This window comes from Fukomys damarensis, unplaced genomic scaffold, assembly GCF_012274545.1.
Source record: "Fukomys damarensis isolate Sample0158 unplaced genomic scaffold, DMR_v1.0_HiC HiC_scaffold_4, whole genome shotgun sequence".
In the NCBI taxonomy this organism is placed as follows: Eukaryota; Metazoa; Chordata; class Mammalia; order Rodentia; family Bathyergidae; genus Fukomys; species Fukomys damarensis.
The window spans coordinates 9,315,414-9,332,914 of NW_022900916.1; the positions used below are offsets into that span (position 1 = coordinate 9,315,414).

The 17,501-nt window shown below is 38.3% G+C and overlaps 1 protein-coding gene across 3 annotated transcripts in view; it reads left to right on the top strand.

Annotated features, from left to right (window-relative positions):
• Lhfpl3 (LHFPL tetraspan subfamily member 3) overlaps nucleotides 1–17,501 on the top strand; it is a 514,451-nt gene that overhangs the window by 356,296 nt on the left and 140,654 nt on the right. The gene's annotated exons all lie outside the window — the stretch shown is intronic.

Consider the following 17,501-nt stretch of genomic DNA (forward strand, 5'->3'; position numbering starts at 1 on the left):
ATCCTAGCCAGGACATTTTAAATCTTCCTTTCAAGAGTCTACATGGACAATATTCTGTTTCTTCTCCTTTCCAGTATCACAAATAAATGGACTGTTGTTGATCACATATCTTCTCTTTTAACTAAATTGCTTGGTTGTTTTTATCATTGTTTTCTATGTGAAAACTTATAAGACTTTTTTCTTGTATCCAAGGAATTTCTAAATTTCACCAAAATATAGCTAGGTATGTGATTTTTTTTTTTTTAACTGGGGATCAAACTCAGGACCTTACACTTGCGAGGCAGGTACAGTGCCACTGAGCTAAATCCCCAGGCCCAGTGTGCTTATTTTTTGGTTTTTTGTTTGTTTGTTTTTTGGTACCACCTGGATCTCTGTAACTAGTATCAATATAAAAACCAGTCTGAGAAATTTCCTTATAAAAAATTATTTCTCTATACATTCCTTTCCTTACCCTGAGCTCTTAATATTTGTATTTTTAGTCTCTAACCCCCAAATTTCTTATCTTCATATGCCTCATATCCTCAGGGTTTTATTTTAACCAGGTCTTTTAAACCACTGTTTTACTTCTCGTCAACAGCTATCTTCTTCAGTCTGGGGAGGTTTTGTTTTTTGGGTTTTTTTAAATTTATACCCTGAGGTTTCACTCAGGGCCTCACAAGCACTCTGCCACTCAGCTTCCTCCCAGCCCTTTCGCACTTTTTATTTCAAGATGGGGTCTCACTAGACTGGCCTCGAATTTAGGTCCTCCCATTCAGCCTCCCAAGCAGTTAGGATTGCAGGCATGTACAACCATACCAGACTGGGTTGTGTTGTTTTGTTTTTTAAGTTTGTTTTGTTTTAACTGATCATCACGCATAGCCATAGAAGTCTTGTGCGTGCCAACTCCGCCTCCTAACTGACCTTACAGGCTTCATTGAAGTTCTGTATCCCCTCTTTCCTCAGCTCTTTCGCACCAGGGGCCTGCAGGTCCAGTATAGCTTTGGCTTCTCCTTTGGGTCCTATTCCTACAGTTCTCTGAAGGAACTGTAATTTCTTTGCCTCCTCCTGGTTTAGGCACCGTGAGCACCCAGTCAGTCAGGACTCTGCTCCCACAGTGCCAGAGTGTTGAGCGTGAACATTTCTGCTTATGTCAGTTTATAAACAGCAGAGCTGGCAGTCCCTACACAGAGCAGAAAAGGGCATCACTGGAAACACACACGGTCTTCTCCCACCCCAGGAACTAGAAGCAGCTTGGCCTAGTGCAGTTTCTCTCCTCCCACTGGAAGGCGAACCAAGTAAGGAAATCACACTCCAGTGTCTGGACCTGGCCAGTGGGTCAGCATCTCAAGAGAGCACAGGGAAGAGAATCACCAGCACCTTCATGTATTGTCACAGCTGGACGAGCCTGACCGAGTCTCCCTCAATCTCTTGGCTGTCAAGGGCTCGCATGTAAGACAGTTATCGTCCATGATGTATATTTTAGCCCACGTTGATGCAGAGCCAGAATTCAAGTTCAGTAAAGATTGTATCCCTGAATCATGTTTTTAGAGATTATGCCCAGCTCCCCTCCCCTCAAGTTTCAGAACTTCCTCTATGGGGTTGGTAGAATTTGCAGATATGTACTGTTTACTGGAAGTCAGTTTCAGGTGTAGGGGGCATATTTTACAAAATAGTGATGATGGCCTCCCTTTTCTTAGGCTTCAGATGTGGAAAGATCTTCACTGATCAGTTGTATGAAGGCTACTTGTCTGTGATTGCACTTTACCTGTCAGTGCTGCTGTTATTATCATCCCAGGTTAGGTAACCCAGCCACAGTTCTCATTCTTGGCAACAGCTCTAGTTGTAAACATGAATAGCTGCAATTGTGACACTACAGGAAAGAAAACTGAGGTGATGGGGACAAGACCCAATGCCTATCTAGACCAGCATGTGGCCGATATTCAGAGGCACGGTTAAATCATCACTCAACCACATCCAAAGCACCACGCGAAGTCAGACCCAATATATGAATGTGCCTGGCAGTAGATAAATGGAGACCTAGGCTCACGCTCCATTAAGCTTAATTCACTCCATGGCTCACCATTTCCCAGGGTGTCCTATGTAGTGTTCACTGGGGTAAGAGCCAAAAGCTCAAGTCACAGCCAGTTCGCTGAAAATCATTTTGTCAAATTTAGGGCTGTCAACCAAAGCTGAAAATAATGAACACGCCCATCCTCAACCAGGTTTGGGAACTTCCTGGGCAGGTTTGACCTGAAAAACCTGGAACTTCTAGGAACCACAAGGATACAGATGTGGATAATCTGTAATATGGAAGCAATTTATATCTTGAAAGGCCAGTCTACAATATTTCAAGTGGAAACTTGAGGGGCCTCAGTTATCTCAAGGAGTTCAGTCATCCCTAATAGATTAGGCTCCCAAGGACAATGTTCCTCCTCTACCTGTGGCACATAAGAATCTTCAAGGAGAGCTCTGCTTTTTCCATTTTCCCTAGTACTTCTTCATATTTTTCTATATATTAGTTCTATTCTGGGTTTTAAAGGCCACTGATTGTATCTGCAGGACTGAAAGCACTGTCTGAAGGACAGGAGAACCCAATACGATTCCCTACCCAATGCAGTAAGGGAGATGCAGAAGAGAGGGAGAGGTAGGGTTTGGGAACTGGAGTACACATTCGGCCATGATACTACAAGCCAAGCAGAGGCAAGGCTGAGAAGTAAGAGTACTTTGAAACCCTCAAAATGGTACTGCATTCCAGAAACACACAAGTAAAGAGGTGTGGCAGAAAGCAAAAAACTTAGAATACGTCAGAAATAGTGATGAGAGAGCAGAAGTCAGAGTGCCTAGAAGTCTTTCCCCCATGCTTTCCAGTGCCACACGGAAAGGCTTAAGAGCAAGGTCCTATCAGCTTTCGCAATCCACAGATCACCTCAGTTTTTGAGGCAGTGTTCTAGGATCTGGCACTGAAAAAAATATATGAAATGCCCTCATCCAAAATATGAGAGTGGTAAATCATTGTTCCTGATATGTGGAGGATGATATATAAAGGAAACTTATCTTGTACTCCACCTAAAAATATGCAATCCTGATACTTATTATACCAGTAGAAGAGATTAATTAAACACTATTGATGACATAAGCAGCTTCAGTTTGAATTTTATTGCAATATGAGAAGCATCCCCAGACCACCTCAACTTGAGACTTTAAGTTCTCATTTCTTTAGCCAGAATTATTAATGTCTTTAAAGTCTCTTTTATTCTCTCCTGGATAATTTCATGTTGATAGAGGTGGCCTTCTTATTCTCAAGAGTTATATTCACCCCTATATTTAATATTTATGTGCTGTAATTAAGTGACTGTGCTCCCCCAAACACCCATATGTACCATTCTATTTCCCTTCTCCACCTGTCAGCCAGTGTGCCCCAGTCCTCGTCTAACTCTTGGATCTCCTAGAAAAAGTAGTGATTGGAGACTAAGAAAGGTTGCATTTCCCCTTGAAGTAAATCTTGGGATCAGCATAGGTTGGAGGTTTGAGATATATTTTTAGTTACGGTCAATTGAGTTTTCTCCCCTTCTTACCCATTCCAGAAATTAAACCAGATACCTTTTTAGACTACAAGCCCCTTGAGAGAATTAGATTGATCTTAAGCATCACTATCCCCAGACTTGGCACATAATTAACAGTTGCCTGACTAAAAAATCTATTTGCCAAAGATATGTAAAATGACTGTCTGGCCATTCAAAAAATGGCACCTCTTAAGATTTATCAGCTGCTGACAAGAACTCCCTTAAATGAGAATATATCACTCTAAAGTTCAACCACAACAATAAAAATCAATGAGCTTCTTCATTTTAGCTGACTGGGATTTAGCTGCCAGTTATTTGTGCAGATGTCATGTTGACAACTCAGAATGCCAATAGTTTGAAATAAGTTGGCCCATTGTTAAGGTTCATGGAGATTCTAGCATTGTTCCCAAAGACCATTTCTCAGGAATGGACTCCTAGCCATGTACTACAATACACTTATGTGCTGCAGAGTCCAATTTGTGCATTTTTTTCAACCTGCCTTGATTGTAATTATTAACTAGAATTAATGAAGTCACAGACCACTCTTTTGTCTCAGAACACCTACCTATGTCAGCTTCACTGGTTCTTAAATGAGTCCACTCTTTGCTTGGTACTTTAATTTTACCATCAGAAGAAAGCCCTGTATTTTCCTAAAACAGTAGAAATCAAACTCTCTAATTACATATTGGTTAAGAAATGGAATAGCAGCAAGACAACCCATGATATCAATCCTGGCACCTCACCTACTGCGACATTTTTCAAATTATGCAAGCTCTCCCTTATTTCATCTTCTATAAAATGAAAGTAATAACAGTACGCACTTGATAGGGTTATAATGAATTTTAAATGAGTTCATTAATAAATAAGACACTTAAAAGAGTAGTTGGTACATAGTAAATTCTCAATAAATATTGCTTTTGCCATGTCAAAATATTTTAAGAAAACTAAAGCACTACTAGTTTTACAAATTTCCATGACAATGTTTTATATTTTCTTCAACATTTGTTCAAACTGCTAATCTCACTGGGCATTATTGGCTGTAAAATACCTAAATGATAACTCTAACTGCATGTAAAAGTGATAATGTCATTAGTGTACATAATAGAATAATTGGTAAGAATTGAGATACTGAGCTCATTCCACATACTAGACCCATAACTTATTCAAGTTGTCTACATCTGGACCTTTTAATATGTTACTTATCTTCATCACATTTAAAAGTTTAAGCTTAAAGGTGCAAAGGTGGAGAGAATGGGTTGGATAAATTGGAGCCTAGAAATAAGGTGACAGGACCCATACACATTGTTTTTCAAACCTCAAGTGTATTAGCTGGCAAAAGTTTCGGGAAACTTTCATTTAACACTCACTCTGCAGACATTAGAACTATTCATGTTGATCACCTTTTTCAAGAGAGACTGGAGACAGTCTTTGATGACAGGTCCCATAGGACCAGAGCCATCAGGATGGCCTCACTTGCTGAAAGGGACAAAGCTGAGACTGACAGTACTGGGCTTACATAAAGTCACTAATAGGAGTACCTAGTAGCCCAAATAATTCCAGAGGTAAGCTTTGTTAAGCTTGGTTGGTAGTATCAACTCAGACTGGTGACCAAGCCATGGATCAGGTCCTGCAGCAACAAGATCTTAAGTTGTGGCCTTTCTGAACATCACTTGCTTTGGAAGTGACCTATCTTCCTAGAATTTGGCTCACTCTTGCTGTTAAGAGTTTAGCAAATTATTTACACAACCAGAACCACGGACAAGTAGGCTCAAAGTAAGACCAAGTGTTGGTCCCAGCAGTGAGCTACCCAGCTGATCAAGAACCCCCAGGACAGCTGCCACAAGCTGCAGAAACTCAGCAGAGCTACCTGGAAGGCACAAGTGCTCAGGATTTATTCCATACAACATCTACAATTGATCTCTTGCCTTTAGTTTGGGTCATAGCAACTAGAAATTAGAAGTCAGGAACATACATATCAAAATCCTAACACCCTACTAAGTGTAACATCGTGTAATAGGCAAAATAATCCCTGTGCTCCAGAAGTCACACCCTAATCACTGGAACCTACATGTTAGGTTGTTATTGTGCTCACCTAGGCAGCATGTATAGTAAAACTGGAAGATTGCTGCTACCTTGAGGGTGCCAATCAGTTAGCTAACCTTATAATGATGAGATTATTTTGGATTATCTGCAATCAATCCAGTCTATTTACATAAATCCTCAGAAGTGGGGGAAAAGGCAGAAGAAAAAAATGAGAGAAATAATACATGAAAAGGACGCACTCCACTGTCTTGGTTCATTGGAGTTGCTATAACAAAGTACCTTAGACTGGGTTGCTTGAACCACAGAAATTTATTTCTTATCATTTTGGAGCCAGGAAGCCCAATATCAAGGTGTCAGTAGATTCAGTGTCTGATGAAGGTCTACTTCACGGTTTGAAAATAGCTTATCTTCTCACTGTTTTCTCAGATAGCAGAGAACAGATACTAACTCTCTGGCTCCTTCTTAGAAGGGCACTAATCCCACGCATAAGGGCCCTACCCTCATAACTAATCACTCCCAGAGGCTCCACCTCCAATACCATCATGTTAGGGATTCGATTTCAGTGTCTGGATTTGGGGGGAGATATATACATTCAGTCCAGGATGTCCACCGTTGCTGACTTTCAAGATGGAAAGAGGCCGTGAGCTAAGGGGTGCAACCAGCATGTAGAAGCTGGAAAAGGAAAGGAAATGGATTGTCCCCTAAGCCTCCAGAAAGGACTCTAGTCTTACCAACACCCTTACCTAACACCCATGTGGGCATTCTCATCTAGAGAGCAATAATATAATAAATATGTGCTGTTTTAAGCCACCAAGTTTGTTGTGTTTTGCTACAGCACCAATAGAAAATGAACACACATTACAAGTGAGAAAATGTTTACTCTAGATTGTGCTTGATACTTTAAAATCAACAAACCCACAGTTTGTCCCAAATATTTCTTTTGTATATGAAAATCAACTTCTCTTTGAAGAATATAAAGAGTACATCAGAGAAGGGAGTGGGGCGTGTGGGAAGATGGAACATGTATATTCATCATCTTTTTATTCCCTAGAACTGTGGCTAACTAAAGTTGTGGATCCATAGCCAAGATTGTGGCTACAATAGATGCTCTGGATTTTCATCAGAAACTCTAAACTGTGCTCATTCTCATGTGTTGATCTCCAACAAGAATAAATACCCCTATCTCTGTAAGTAACCCACATGAGTACCATCCCACAATTTAAAATGCTTTATAGATCATCATAGTCTGTGTAGTTCAACCAGTGAACCCCAAATAAATCACAATAAATCTTTAAATACCAAGAAAGGAACTGCAGCCCATGGTTAAAGGATGAAAACACAAAGCCCCAAAGGCAGAAAGCAAATCTCAAACAAGCACCTTGCTCAGTTTCTAAAACCTTCCGTCAGCCCTGTCTGGGCCACACTGGGACCAATGGTGCAAAGCAAAATCACTTTCTGGACATTTCCCTGGAAGATTAAGACTAGATTAAATTCCACTTTAGTCAAAGGAAGGCATTGTTGTGATTTCAGCATTGTTCTTCAAATGTCATACTGGTCAAGGTTTTATCTATAAAATTTTGGCTACTGCTGTTAGAATGTGAAGTGGAAAGATGTATGAAAATCTTTTGACAGCATATTTAACACACTGACTTCTTTAACTGTCTCTTGCTGTGATTTTAGTTCTACCCTTTTTAAATAGATATTTACCTATTAATTTTTCCAATTTGGTGTCTCTGGAGACAGCTTCTTGTTCTAAAGTACTAGCATTCAAAATAAATATTCAAGTCACTGTAAAATCTTATCATAGATTGGTCATAGCTTACCCAATCGATGTATTTATTTTAACGTTTGGCTAAATTGTTTCAAAGGATCACTAAAATGGTGAAAGTTGAAAACAATTTTTAAAAGTCAATTTTGTTGAGAAAAAGAAGCAATAAAATATTTTAAAACGAAGAAAACTCAAACAATTTGCCACAATTGTCTTTTTCCTTCACAGTTTTCTCATTTAAGTGTCATAAATCAGCCTCTCAGATTCCCTTTGATCTTAAACCTCTAAGAGGTAAGAGGATGGAAAGACAAATTTACACTAAAGTAGCTAACAATAGGTATAAGGAACAGTCAGCTTCAAGATCTTGTTACCCAGAATCCATGGTGCCATGCAGCCATTTCAAAGTGGTAAAAAAGTTAATTTGTTGTTTAGGCTGGATAGTGGCTGTGCTAAGTGATATCACAAGGCCACTCTGTAAAGAGATTGCCACCTGCTCCACTGTTTATACATCTGTTCTTAAACTGTATAAGGACCAGGACTGCAAGGAGAAAGGTGTGTGTGTGTGTGTGTGAATATATGCACATATATGGACAGAGAAATCAGTTGTGTGGAAAAAAGTATAATGTGAGTGCCTGTTAAAATTATGGATCTGTAAGTCTGTGTCCCCTTGAATAAGATTTTTCCTTAGGAATAAGGCAGAAAAGCATTTTTCTTTCTCTTGCTTAGTTACATGTCCAATGTCTTCAGTGTGAAATATTTATTTTCTTTAAACAATTTCTGACCTTTGAAATTTTGAAAGCATTTAAATGTTACTAACAAGTACTGTGCTGGATCAAAATAGAAAGAATAAGCACCTTGCCTTGCTCCTAACTTGGAAGAAATCCTGTCAGCTTTTCAGCATTGAATATAATGATAGCTGTAGGCTCTTAGTATGTAACTTTTATTATGTGGAGGTAATCTCCTTCTATTCCTAATTTGTGAGTGTTGAAGTCAAATGCATTTCCTACATATATTGAGATGATCGTGTTATTTTATCTTTTGTTCTACTGTTGTAATATATCACATTAATTGATTTTTATAAAATGAATCACTTCTTTATGCCAGGGATAAATCCCATGTGGTATGATCCTAATATTCTCTTGAATTGTTTGCCAGTATTTTGTTGAGAATTTTTACATCTATATTAATTAGGAATATTGGCCTCTAGTTTCATTTCTTGTGGTGCCTTTGTCTGGCTTAGTAACAGAGTAATGCTGACCTTTAAAAATGAGCTTGGAAAAATTCTCCCTTCTTTGATTTTTTTTTCAGATTAGTTTTAGAAGGACTGGCATTAATTCTCGTTTAAAGTTATGGTAGAATTCACCAGTGTATTGGAAGTCCTAACCAGAGAAATTAGGCAAGAAGAAAAAATTAAAAGGTACCCAAATCAGAAAGGAAGAAGTACAATTGTCCCTTTTTTTTAGATGACATGATCTTACATAAAGAAAACCCTAAAAAGTCACTAGGAAAACTGTTAGAACTAGTAAAAACAATTCAAAAAAGCCATAGGATACAAAATCAACAAACAAAAATCAGTTGTTTTTCTACACACTAGCAATACATTGGAAAGAAAATTAGGGAAACAACCCTATTTATAATAGCACCCAAAAGATTGTTCCTATGGATAAACTTAACCAAGGAGATAAAAGATTTGTACACTGAGCGCCAGAGACATTGATGAAAGAAATTAAGGAAGACAAAAATAAATGGAAAGACATCCTGCATTCATGAATTGGGAGACTTAAAATTGTAAAAACATCCACACTGCTCAAAATCTACAGATTCAGTGTACTTCCTATCAAAATCCCAATGGACTTTTTTTTTTTTACAGATATAAGGTCACTTACACAAAGACCAGCTCTAAAATTTATATAGAACCACAAAGGACCGTAAGTAACCAAATCAATCTCAAGAAAGAACAAATTTGGATGCATCATTCTGCCATGCTTCAAAAATATATTACAGAGCTACAATAATTAAACCAAGAAAAAGAAGCAATAAATTTTTTAAAAGGAAGAAAACTCAAACAATTTGCCACAATTGTCTTTTTCCTTCACAGTTTTCTCATTTAAGTGTCATAAATCAGCCCCTCAGATTCCCTTTGATCTTAAACCTCTAAGAGGTAAGAGGATGGAAAGACAAATTTACACTAAAGTAGCTAACAATAGGTATAAGGAACAGTCAGCTTCAAGATCTTGTTATCCAGAATCCATGGTGCTATGCAGCCATTTCAAAGTGGTAAAAAGTTAATTTGTTGTTTAGGCTGGATCGTGGCTGTGCTAAGTGATATCACAAGGCTGCTCTGTAAAGAGATTGCCAACTACTCCACTGTTTATATATCTGTTCTTAAACTGTATAAGGACCAGGACTGCAAGGAGAAAGGTGTGTGTGTGTGTGTGTGTGTGTGTGTGTGTGTGTGTGTGTGTGTGTGTGTGAATATATGCACATGTATGGACAGAGAAATCAGTTAAGTTGGGTCATGGTGGAACTCTTGCCTAGCATGTGTAATAAGGTCCTGGGTTTAATCCCTAGCGCTCAAAATAAAACGCAAGAGACAGCAAGTGTTGTCGAGAGTGTGGAGGAAAAGGAATCCTTATCTACTATTCCAGGGATGTGGATTGCCACAGCCATTATGGAAAACAGGTTGGAAATAAATTAAATATGGGAGATTAAATCACCACCCTGTAAAGACAGCTGCAGTCCCGTGTTCGTTGCAGCACTACTAAAAGTAGTCAAGATATAGAAACAACCTATGCCGCCATCCATGGGTGAAAAAATAAAGAAACTGTGTATACTGTACAATGGAATATTACTTAGCCTAAAAAAGAGAGGACTAACTGGCCATTTACCACAGCATAGATGGACCTGGAGAATATTGTGCTAAGGAATAATCCAGACACAGAAACAAAACTGTAGCATGATCTCACTTTTTTTTCTTTAAAAATAAACATATAAAGACAAAAAGTAAAACAGTAATAACCTGGTGGAGTAGGGGGATGAGATAAAGTAGGTTAAAGGGAATGAAATAACAAATGTGTAGTCTGAATAAGTCAAAAATCTAAAGTATACCATGAATACTATAGTTAATAATAGTGCATTCAGAATTTTTGCTAAATGATTATGTCTGCTTTTGTCCCAAAAATGAGTAACTTCATTTGTAACATGGTGAAAGATTTTTTTCCACTCTAGTACCATTTTATTATACACATGTATCTTATAACATCATAATTTTTACCTTAAATATACATAATTTTTAAAATATGTAATGCAATGTAGATTTTAGCGTATGAAAATGCTATCAAAATGAAGCCCTCTCCTATAAATGTTAGACATGTTTGTGATCTTCTGGTATGTTGTTTTATGTTTACTAAAATTTTTATTTAAATCCAAAGACATTATTTAAAAGAGTCTGTAAAAACTTAACTAGAACTAATTAATTCATGTACTTGTTTTTATCCAAAGGAGAAATTATTCTACATACAAGTAGCTATGCATGTATAAATCAATGTTATACACACATGATCTTAAAAGGAATATAAACCTCTAAAGAATCTACAAAAATATGTTTGACTAATGCATAGACAACTTAAAATATCAAGCCAAAAAAGATGAGTTTGCCTGTGAAATATGTATAAAATTAATATACATACGTTCAGACATGTATTTATATAATAAAACCTCTTTAATTCTCAGGCTGCACATGTAGTTAAATTAATATAATGTTCTTGGCAATATATAGATATAAGATGAAATTCTAATGAGTTGAGATACTATTGTAAAAAAGAAATATTTATACATTAAAATTAGCAGCTTTTAAGTATCACTTGAGTAGTTATTGTGCTCAAAGAATGTCTAATTATAAATAGCATGCTAAGCACTGCCAACATTCTCTATGTTCTTAGTACTGAAATCAACATTCTAAAGTGACTTTGCATGCATTGCTATTGCCCATTTGTAGAGGATTATAGCAGAGGTGATATTGAAAGCATACATCCCTAAGACAGACACCTGTGTTCAAATCCTGAGTCTAATTTGACTTTGAGCAAGCTATTTGAAATTTCTGTCTCAATTTATTCATATGTAAAAATAATGATAATGTCAAGGTTGGCAGAGACACAATGAATGCCGACCTTTCTTCCTTAGAGATAGTGAACGGCTGGCAGATAGAGACCTGAATGGCCCCTGTATCACCAGAGTGCAAGTTGCATCTGCACTCCCATCATTAGGCACACTTACCTTTCTAGGTGTGGGCAGTGCAGTGGCTTAGACATGTTTGGCCCCTATAGGCTCACGTGTTGGAGGTAGGGTCAAGGAGATGGTGAGGCCTTACAGAGGTGGGATGAATGGCGGGTCCTTAGGGTATTGGGGTGCACCCTCAGCAGGGGATGCTGGTCTCCTGGAATGAGTTCTCCCAGAAACAAACTGTTAAAAAGGCTGGAGCCTGGCCCTTGAGTCCCTCCCTGGCTTCCTATCTGGCCTGTGCCCTCTCACTCCTATTTGTGCTGCTATCATGATATCATTCACTATTAGCCTCTCACCAGAGGCTGATCTGATCTTTGGATCTGATCTTTTGGAGGCTCTCAGCCTCCAAATCTGTGAATTAAATAAACCTCTCTTCTTCAGAATTAATTGCCTCAAGTGTTTCCTTATAGTAGCATGAAACTTACTAGTGCAGGAAGCATTATGAAACAGGCCTGCCCTGTGTAAAACTCACACATGCCTGCTGTGGGCAACCAGTTCCCAAGGAAAGGAGGAAGGAAGGGCTGGGCAGCTATGCCCAGTTCCAGTTCGCCACCCCAGATATTTACCAGGTGACTCACTGCACCCCCATGGAGAGGGACAGGATTTGATGTGAGGCCCAAAGTAACCTTTTTCTTTTTATTGAGTTTATTGGTACTTTCTAGGTATACAGTACAGTTACATTCATTACTGGGATCTTGTACCTTTACATGACAGGTCTTGGTTCTCGTTTTTTCCCCTTGTCCCTGCCCTCCCTTCACCCCCTTAGGCTCAAAGTATTTATGGAAAAATCTCCTTGTGGTAACTGAGTGAGGAAGAAATATTCTCATGTTTCTCTTAGCTGTATTTGAGAGGAAAATGAGGAGATAAATATAAAGTGTGCCCTACACATGGGAAGAATTCGATAGCTATCTCTATTTTAATGCTGTGTGCTATTGTTAACTATACCACTACCAGGACTGCAAGGAATTTGGATCTATGATATCAAAAGTCATCAGCAATGCAGATGTGAACAGCATTTAGTTTTTAAAATTTTTAATTCTGAATTTTATTTTATTAACTCTCACAATTTGGCCAAATTAGCAACTGATATTATACAATTAAGAATTTTCCCTCTTGTTTAGTATCATATCTATAAAAAAATCCTCCACTAACTATACAAGGGATGATCAAAATAATGGGAATGTTTTGATTTTTTTTTAATTTACCTAAATAAAAGATACATTGCCATTAATCATGCTGAGAATACTCCATCTCCCTTCAAACACACCTCTCTCATCACTCTTGCCACTGAATGAAACAGTTCTGGAAGTCCTCTTTCCTGTCTTTAGGAGGTAAAATTAAAACTATGGTGAAAGCTGCTGCCAGGTGCCATCCAACAGTAAAACGGGCTCATAAAAACATTACACAAAAGGAAAAATGGAAACAAAGTCTTTGTAAATAGGGAAGGGTGAAGGGGGTGAAGGGAGGGCAGGGGTGTGGGGGAACAATAAGAACCAAGACACATCATGTAAAGGTACAAGATCCCATTGATAAATGTAATTGTATTGTTTGCTTTAAATATACCAATAAACTTAATGGGGGAAAAAACATTACACACAGCTAATTCAGTGCAATGTACAAATGTTTGTAGGTACCCTGTATTCAGGCACATGAGGGCTGGGTAGCTTGGCGGGTACAGAGGCTTTTCCTATCATCAGATACAAACTTCTAACTCTTCTCCTTGGACAGTGCAGTGTTTATTTATATGTTCTCTCAACCCCCACTATTCTAAGGGATGTTATTTTTTGTGTGTGTTATGACCCCAAGTTGAATACCCACAAAATTATATTGTGTTTAAACCCAAAATTTTCTAGAGCACACTATTGTCTTCACCACACTCTTAAAACCCAGTATTTGAGGTCCTGAGTTATGTAGTGACTCTGCTTCCCAAGAGTTAACTGAGGTGTAAATAGTATACCTTTTCCAGAGGCATAAATGCTATAGCAAAAGTTAGTCATCCATGAGTTGATGAGGGAGCTCTAGCAATAAGGCAGCTATCTCTTTTAACAGGCGTTTATAGTGACAGTCCTCATGTGAAAGTTCCCCCTCCATAGCTTGGCAGCCTCTGCTGGCATCAATTTCTTCGACTACTGTATGTCTGAATAATTGATGGAGTTAAGTGAATGCAGGTTCCTTCTTTTTACCAAGTTCCCCTTGAGTGCTTCTTCAACATGAGGCAGTTTATCATGCTTTTTGTGCAACCGTGCATAGGCTTTTTAAAGAATGAATTTAAACTTTCTCTTCCTGGTCACAGAATAAGTTCTCAGGTTCAAAACTTTAAAAGCCCTGATTGGGATAGTTGGACCAGCAATACTGGCAGGCCCGAGTAACTCAAGTCAAAGACCCCCTATTGCTCTTTTCATCTTGCTTCATTTTCCCTGAGAGAAAGACCTAATTACAAAGGTTTGTAGAATTTTCCACAGAGATTACATTCGGATCTTTAGCAAGAAAAATGCTGGTGCAATTAGTGGGCCTGGGGAACCGTTAGCCATTTGTGTACAATTTCAGAAGAACCCATTGTGGGATCCACAGGCACTGCACAGGGCTTCCTTTTTAAGTGGGAACACTTCTTAACCACTTGGAACACTCTTACAGTGGCAATCAACAGTGACACCTTCATAAGGACGCCTTTGTTACATATTCTAGCTTAGAAGGTGTCATAGCATCATGGTGGCATCCAATAGGCCCTGGGTTTCTTTTCACCATTCACCTCCCTGTTATGAGCTCCCATTTCTCCTTAGCATTGAAGAGTGTCCTCTAATACACTTCCAGAAAACCTACTGCCAAAATGAAGGAATACGTAGCTTCAAGGAAGTTAGTCATTTCCTAGCTGACATTCTAATTAGGAACCCACTTTTGGGTAATAGCCCAATTGAAACTAATTCTCCCCTCTCTCTTGTGGTCAGGAAATAGCATGTGTGAATAAATCAAATGTTCTGGTGCCTTGTGTACTCTAAAGTTTACTGTGTTGATGTAGATGTAAGATGTAGTGCCACGTCTTAGGGTTGATCGATTTGGAAAGAATTAGCTATAACTATAAAGCCAGAGAGGGCTATTATTTAATCTTTCATTGTCTGAGTCTGAGACTTTCAGGTACTTCTTAGGATTGGAAACAGCTGTTAGTTTTCAGCGGCTGTATAAACCATGCAGGTGGAGAAGGATCTGGTTTGTAGAATGGCAGAAAACAGAATTTATTATAGCAATCAAGCATTAGTGCAGAACATAATAGTCATGCCATCCCTCAGAAACCAACATTGCCTAAACTATCTAAATAGCTTAAAGTAAACATACTAAAGTCTGGGGGACTTTACTTTGCCAAAATAAAACAGTCAAGTAGAAGGAATTTATATAGGGGAGGGGGGAATATATGTTTTGATAATACACTGTTAAAATATTTTTAATTTCCTGTTATGTAACAGCTATCTAAAGTTTTTAAACCTTTAAAATTAGGGGGGTGTTCCTCCAACTATATATCATTTAGATTGTCCAAACAGATAATTACAAAAAGGATCAGCTCCTTCGCATTAAGGAACATTGATAAAAAAACAGGTGGCAAACCTAAACATCAAACAGTGTCCTATCACTCAGAGACCTGGGATACTCTTGCTAGGTGTGCCTTGCATTTTTTCTCCAGAAGCCCAAATGTTAATTGGGTTTTCTCTAAATAAGCTGGGTATGGCGGTGCACCCCTGCAATCTCAGCTACTGAACAGGAGGATCACAAGTCCAAGGCCATCCTGGGCAGTTTAGCCAGAACCTGTCTCAAAATTAAAAATTAAAAGGGAGCAAGGGGGCTGAGGATGTAGTTCAGAGCTCCCTGAGTTGTGTCCTTAGTGCTGAAAGAGAAAATTTTGTCCTCTAAATAGCCAGCTCCCTTGGATTGCTGAAAATAAACATTGTGTTTCAAAAACTTTGTTTTCATAGCTTTCAGCAAAATATTAATTGTATAAAGTACAGTTGTATATTACTTCCTCCATCTCCTCATATTGTTCACTTATAATTCCATTTAGGAAGTCATTTATGGTACTTTGAGAGTGGAGAACAATCGTTTGCCATTCCTATTCTCCTGTGCATTTAGTTTCAGAGTATTAATTCTAACTCTGCTACTTTCATTCCAGTTTACGGCTCACAGTTTCCCCAAATGGAAACTTTAAAAGAAATCAGTGCACACTCAAGACAGAAAGACCGTGAGAAATATGTCTTTATTGCTGTCCGCATTCCACAAGCACCCTGTCCCAGTGAGGTTGTCACATAAGCCCAGTAACCTGCCTGAATTTGTGTCACTTGGTGATTTCTATGAAGTTTAACTAAGCTGTAATATGTACTTCAAGTGATTACCATTCATAAAATAAAAGATTTCCTTTTGATTCTTTATAATAAAGTATCTTTCTTGCTGATAAAAGATATTTAATTTTTAAAGAAGTATTTAGAATTTATTTTTTTCTCAGTACTGGGGATTGAACTCAAGGCTTTCATTATAACCTCAGCCTTGTTTTGGTTGCTTATTTTGTTGTTTTGTTTTGCTTTAGGTTTTTTGTTTTTTTGTTGTTGCTTTTCGTTTTTGTAGGGGTTTTTGACAGTGTCTTCCTGAGTCACTAGTTATTTAGACTGGGCTCAAACGTGTGAATCTCCTGCCTTAGTCTTTCAGAGTGCTAGGATTGTGGGTGTGCACGACCATGCCCAGCATAGAATATTTTTTAATCTCCCAAATAATTTAGAAGCATTTGTCCAAAGTATAATTTTGATTCAAAGGTATTCTCTACTATCCCAAATAAAATGAATTTTGCTCATCGAAACCACATTTTTAAAATACGTAGATCAGGACAGAAGATTTAGCTCAGTGGTTCCACTGCCTGCCTTGCAATCACAAGGACCTGAGTTCGATTCCCAGTACCAAAACAATAAAATAAAATACATGGAGCATTTTAATCAGATAATGCTTTATAGTATGTTGGGTACTGAGTTCTGAGAAGTACAGAGGGAATAAGGCCCTGAAAATATTTCCAAATCACCAAATTCACTTATTTAAATTATGCTCTCAAGTTTTTATAATCAGTTGTCTCCATTAAATATCACCTATGCATGAATCCATCTTTAACCAGATTTGCGATATTGGGTAATTGTGGTGTTGATGTCTATAAAGTGTATTTTAATATATCTCTAGGTGTTACTGTTTATTTATCCATTCACTCACCTCCCCATTTAAATGTATTTTAGTGTCTACTTAGTGCAAGGCACTGTTTTAGGTGCTTGATGACTCTTTCCTCAGAAAGCTTGCAATCTGTTCATTGAGATGACATGGTGGATAAATAGCTATAATGACATAAAAACAGCAAAGACCCTAAGCTAGGGATTGCCAACAGCTGTGAGAGTTCAGGGACATGCAATATTGTAGGTCAAAAAGAATTTGAGAAGTTTTGCTTTGTGGAGGATGTTGCATTTGGCTTGGGTGTCAAAGGATATGTAAGAGTAGAGCTTTTAGGGACAACCATGGCAAATACTCCAGCAGAAGAGCAAAACAGAGACATGGAAAAACTTGGAGTCGTGTGCAGTTCAACCCAGTGGAGTGGAGAATATAAAGAGGAGAGGGCTGGATGATGGAGCTTCTGAATGCCTGAGAGCCCTGGCTATTCTTCAGCACCCAATGGGTGGCCAACAAAAAGTTTTGAGCAAGAAGGTCTCATCAGTCATGTGTAATCTGAACTAAAGAGGGGTGTGGAGAGGAAGAGAAGTTAGGACTCACTTTGACAGACACTGGAGACTTCAAGTAGAGAAGTAACGAGGAGACCTGTCCAGGCAGAGATGCTGCCCAGGCAGGTGAGAAGAGCA